Source organism: Ixodes scapularis, unplaced genomic scaffold (assembly GCF_016920785.2).
Source record: "Ixodes scapularis isolate PalLabHiFi unplaced genomic scaffold, ASM1692078v2 PGA_scaffold24__2_contigs__length_7659602, whole genome shotgun sequence".
Lineage (NCBI taxonomy): Eukaryota > Metazoa > Arthropoda > Arachnida > Ixodida > Ixodidae > Ixodes > Ixodes scapularis.
In genome coordinates, this window is record NW_024609851.1 from 653,592 (window position 1) to 659,573 (window position 5,982).

The 5,982-nt window shown below is 48.4% G+C and overlaps 1 pseudogene; it reads left to right on the forward strand.

Annotated features, from left to right (window-relative positions):
* Window positions 1-276: 276 nt before the first annotated feature.
* On the forward strand, window positions 277-2,582 carry LOC120841267 (annotated as a pseudogene).
* Window positions 2,583-5,982: the final 3,400 nt, after the last annotated feature.

The following is a 5,982-nucleotide window of genomic DNA, read 5'->3' on the forward strand; positions in this document are numbered from 1 at the left end:
CAAGTTGTGTAACGCGGGAATTATAGTGCGTTGTTTAGTTTCGGTTTCAGATGCTCGGTTGGCAACATGGTGTCCTTGTGTGGGCATATAAGGTATGGCTTCCTGAATAGACACGTTTTTCCTTTGGCATTAATTCGGCTGCTTACCTCATCATTACAGTTGCCTGTAGCTACCAATTCTCTCTGTGGCATGGAGCGATTTGCACATTAGGAATCAACTTCTCTACGGTGCTTGGAGTACTCTCGCTGATCTTGTTGACCTTGTTCAATTTGCAGAATGGGCTTCCACAAGGTTTGGCGCTGCCCGCACCACAAGCGCAACAAGGTCTCTGACCGCTCCAATGCCGCATGCGTGCCAAGCTTGACGTCAAGATTAAGCGCAACAAGGACACAAACAAAAACGATGCCAACCAGAGCAGGGATGTGCTCTTAGTCGCTGTAATTCGGATCAACTCTAGGCACACACACAGCACGCAGTTAGCCGATGCCCTTCGCCTCCTTTGTGGCACAAGCACTACAAAGGAAACCTTCCTGCGCTATTTCAGCAATGGGATGACTGTCGGCGAGGCTCGCAGGCTGCACGAGAGAAAGCTGTGCCTAGAGGAGGGTCCCCTGAACGCCATGGCGAGGACTGCGCAGCACTGGCACCGCGTATGAAGGAACATGTGCTTTGCCGGTGATGCCAATGACCTGCAATTCAAGCTGGAGGAGAAAACACCCCGCTATGCAGCTCAAGGTATGCCACAACTTACCACAGTGATATGCCCCAGTCATGACTCCTGCCACTTTGCGACAAGAAATATTCTGTCAATGTATGAGTTTGGGCCACGACGTTAGACATGCCAAATATAGTCTTATTTGAGCAACAAGGAACGATCTACAATGACGAACTTCAAGTACGGGCAGCATTCACAGAAGTTCCTTTGGCAGACTTTGAAGCTCCCTGAGCTCACGAAGTAAAAACAAGAGATTGCAGCTCTGCCAAAGATACTCTTACCGCACTTGAGGTTGGTCAATGTCGGTTGCTCTTTGTCGCTCAAGCCAGACCAAGTATTTAGAGGACAACTCTAACCAACAATCGTCTCTCAAGTTTACATAAATTGCATGTCACGCGAAAAGCTGTTGCCTACATTCGAAGTACATAATAGCCATGGTAGCTTTCATGCACAGTTCCGTAGCCATCTTTTCCAGCAATAACCAAACTTCTTTATTTTAAAATATTTTATAGTATGCAGGAGCAAATTTTCAGGTATTGAGTGCCTAAAAAGGTGCACAAAAGGAGCCACCTTGGCTCCTCACAAAATAATTTCCAGGTACTAGATTGAGGCAAGAAGGAGCGACAGCAGCACTTGCTGGGCAGTTCTGGCGGTGACCCCCATGATGCATTGGGCCCAGGCACTGGACGTGGCAAAGGACATTGTATTTATAGGCTCTTCGTCCTCTTGTGACATCACCAAGCGCACCGTCACGGTGGTACTCGTGGGAACGATGGCTGACGCCATCCCCGTCACAGTGCTCGTCCACAACGAGCAGAGCATTGAGGGGTACTTGACTTTCAAACTCCTCTGTGACACCCACCCACTTTGCTTTGGGGGCCAATCGGTGACTAGGAAAGAAAGATAAACTATAGCATTCTTTATTTAGTACACACTTAGCGAAAGCTAAAAGACATGGCAGCTTCATGTTTCAAGAATCATTTTTGTTGTCGTCTCCAAGCAGTGAACAAACTAACAAAAACCATGGCTCCGTGGCTTCAGTGCAAGCGGCAAAGCCTAGATTAGGAATAAGAGAATGGAAGGAAATGTTGCAGTACAGGAAAATGCTGGCAGCACCAAAGTGAAAAATGTTAGTTCCCGCAAGTTGGTATTTGGGGCATAAGTAATCGTTACCAGTCGGACATCTGGAGGAAGTGTAAAATAATTCCCATGGGTAAAAACATACGGCATTTAATAAGAATGATTCTCCAGTTGTTAGCATTGTGTCTCATGGTCGGCCACATATCGTTTCCCAGGCACCAAACATGGTCATAACAGACAACTCCCGTGCGGAGAAGGCTGTGGTGCAGGAGACGTGGCCCACAGAAGAGCAGCTTCTCCGCCATTTTTTCGTGGCACAGGTGGAGTGGCGCTTGTTGAAGGCAGCTCGGAACCGCATCAAGAAGGACCAGAGGCGTCAATTGATGTCGCTCTTCCAAGAGGCAAGTTTTGTTATGGGGGCACTTTCACAAACATTCTAGGTTTCTGAAGCGTGCATTGACACGGGGAAGAAGGTGATATCGGGTCTAGCAACGCATCTAAACATGGGTCGCGCCAGCAGGGTGACATTTTCATTTTAATGTTTTTGTGGGAGGATGGCAGGTGCTGGCTGAATCTCTATTAGAGGATTCTCAGGTGCAATGACCAACCGAAGATGTATGCCGACAGTGAAGAGAAGCTGGAAGCTGCAGCGGCCCAGCTGTAGCGTAAACGGCACCAGGCCTTCGTGGCACAAGTGAAGGCCTTCCTTGGGAGACGGGAGGAGTGGGTGTTGATTTCCTGCGTTAACATCACCACGTGGGTGGCACAGCACAAACAACTTTGCTAAGGCCACCATCCATGTCCTGAAGGACATGTGTTGTATCTTCTAATTAATTACTTTCCGGTCACTACGTCTTCTGTTCTTTGCCCTTTCTACTTCCTCTTCTCTACGAAAAAGATTAAAGGTAGTGTCTCGGGGCAGCTGCGCTCAAGTGTGGTCGTTCGTTTCGGGTATCCAGGCACCACATCCTTTCTGGCGGACGAGGATGGAGGGATTCAGACTCAAGCCGCCTCCATACTTCTTGGAGAAACCAGGGACTCCGGAAATTCCCTGAGAGCGATGGCTTTCGCTGTTCGAATGTTACATGGGTGCATATGTTGCCCATGCACTGCCCGTGGAACGCCGCCGATACATGCTTCGCCACTGCTTCGGAATAGAGGGTCAGCAGGTCTTCGACAAGCTGCCTTCTTCCCGCGCTGTCGCTGTGCCGCCGCCAGCAACGACGTCAGCGGCAGCTACTTCTGCAACGGCGTGAGCGGCTACCACTTCTGGACTGCTGACAACGGATGTCTACCAAGACGCAGGGCTGGGCAGTATCGTGATAGTATCTTAGAGATACTTTTGAGTATGTGTATCTCTATATTGAGATACATTTGTAAAATGAATTTTTATCTCAGTAGTGAAATGCATTTACAATGTATCGCTTGTATTGCGATACTTTTCCCAACTTAGGCATCTAGTTATATTTGTCGACCTTTTTAAGGTAAATTTAAAGGACAAAAAGGCACAAAAAGAGAAGCACAAGCATAAATTACCTTTCGCATTTGCTACGAACTGCACCCTCTCAACGTAGCACCGTTCGGGAACAAATATATTTCTATGAGTGTCAGTATCTGTATTCTGGAATAATTTTTCGCCATTGTTGAGGAAGCATTTTAGTTATATCCCGTTGTATAAAATACAAATGTATATTAGTATTTGTATTTTGGCCTTAAAACACATGTATCTCAGTATTTGTATTCCCGAATACTTTTTGGAGTATCTCTGCCCAGCCCTGCCAAGAGGCTGTCGACGCCCTAAGCGCGCACTTCAAAAGGTCGTGCGACGTAAGCCTGGAGCGTCGCCGCTTCCGACGGTACCACTAACAGACTGGAAAATCTTTGTATGATTACTTGAGCGTGCTTCCAGACATGGCAGTTCCGGCCAACTTCAGTTCTCAACAGGACAAAAACATCCGGGAACAGTTCACGGCTACTACTATTCAAGAACAGCTGCTCCTGGATAGCACCCTTCTCTTCGGGCAAGTGGTAAAAATCGTCCTGAACATCGAAAGAGTCAAGGCTGAAGCAAAAGAGATAACCGTGACTACAGAAAAATAACTCACATGCAACAACACGCGCGCCGCCCAGACCTTCGACTACCGACCTTCACGTGGAGCTTCGTCCTCCCGTCAATTAGCGGGGCAGAACTTTCCATCGCGCCACGGCGACTGGCACAGCTCGCAATTTCAGCAAGAGTCACACGAGTGCGTCCCTTTTGCCAAAAGTCGATTTGACTATCGCGCTCCAAGGTACAACGTCCCACAATCGACTCAATTGACTGCGTTTGGACAGCCGCGCCGAGCATTTCAAGCCTGAGCACCTAACGGGCACGAAACCTATCGCGACGGTCGGCTATCTGCGAATGGTGGATTCGGGGTGGACCGCTGTCAGAGCTACTACCCGTGTCCAGCAGGAGGAGAGACTTGCAACGGTTGCTGCCGGATCGGACACTTCCAGCGCGTGCACCGCAGCAGGTACCGACCTGTCCACCGTCGAAGTCACGTGCAAATCCACGAAATCTTTTCCAACGAAGAGGATGACGAGACAGAGGTTTGCCATGTAGCTACGCCTTCCCGGATGGGAATTTACATCAATGTAAGTGTCTGCGGCAGACCACTTACCTTCCTCTTGAATACCGGCTCGTCAGTGTCGATCGTCGAAAAGGAAGTCTTCCAAAAGTATTTCAGAAATGACGTAAAGATTATCCCAGCGCCGGTAACTCTCTTTAACTACTCCCGGCAACGTATTGAAGTCCTGTGAGCGTTCAATGTAACAGTCACTTTCAAGGAGCGTTCAGCCAGGATTATGTATTATATAGCGAATATCGACACATCATTGTCGGGAATAGAAGTCGTAAAAGCTGTGAAACTTGAGATTCAAGAATCAACAATGAGCTGCCTCTATACGGAAACTCAGGGCTCAACAGAAGCCTCCGAATGAAGTTCTGAGAGTGTTGTGCCTTTTGACCCATCATCTTCGGGTCACAGCTCGACAGAAGCTCCTGAACTTCACAACGATGACTACACTGCCTACAAATGTACCTTCACGGGCCTCAAAGCGAGACGTGTCGTCGGACTCCATCAAGGCTCTGGGGATGTCCTGTCTTCAACCCCCGAAATCTGCAGCTGCGTCCGATGGACTTCTGACACAAGTTGCTCCCCCAGGCAGTGAGAACTAGGCGAGACTCGTTCTTGAAGGAATACAGCCACCTCTTCTCTCCCGAGCTGGGTCACGTGAAGGACTACACTCACAAGGTGAAGATCCGAAAATCAGTGCAGCCCGTGCAGCATAAAATATGTCGCATTTTATTGATGACGCGGAAGCATGTGAATGAAAAAATCAAACGCCTTGAGGCAGCGGGAGTAATTGAGCGCATAAGTGCCTCAGAATTGGTTTCACCCATTTTTGTGGTCCAGAAGACAGATGGATCAATTCGGATGTGTGCGGACCTTCTGGAAGCTAATAAGGCTGTCGTTATTGACAGTTACCCCCTTCCTCATGTTCAGGAGCTTCTGAATGTGCTGCATGGCGCGTGACGTTTCTCCAAATTGGACTTGGCGTCAGCTTACCTTCAGGTCACACTTCACTCTGACAGCCGAGACTTAACCGCGTTTATACGCACGAAGGCTTATTCCGTTTCAGGAGAGTTTGTTTGGGCCTCGCTTCTGTTCCAGCTACCTTCCAGCAGATATGGCAACGATTGTAGAAGGATGCGAAAGGGTCTTGTTTGACCTGGACGACGTCATAGTCTTTGGTAGGACTAGAGAAGAACACCTGAAGCGATTGCGCCATGTCCTCCAGCGAATCACTGATAGTGGACTCAAACTTAACAAGTGTGTTTTTGACGTTGCCGAACTTTCAGTTTGAGGCCATCATGTCAGCGGCAAACGAATCGCCCCACTTAAACAAAATATAACGTCATCAACGCAGCTCCCATCCCAACATACATTTCGCTACTCCGATCATTCCTTGGGTGATAGAATACTACAGCCGTTTTGTTCCTCGTCTAGCCGCAGAAGTAGAGCCCCTGCGCAAGTTCTTCAAAAAAGACATTCCATTCATTTGGGGTACTGAAGCTGACACCAGCTTCAAGAAAATCGAAACAATGATATCATAAGCAAGGGTTCTGAATATGTTTGACCCCA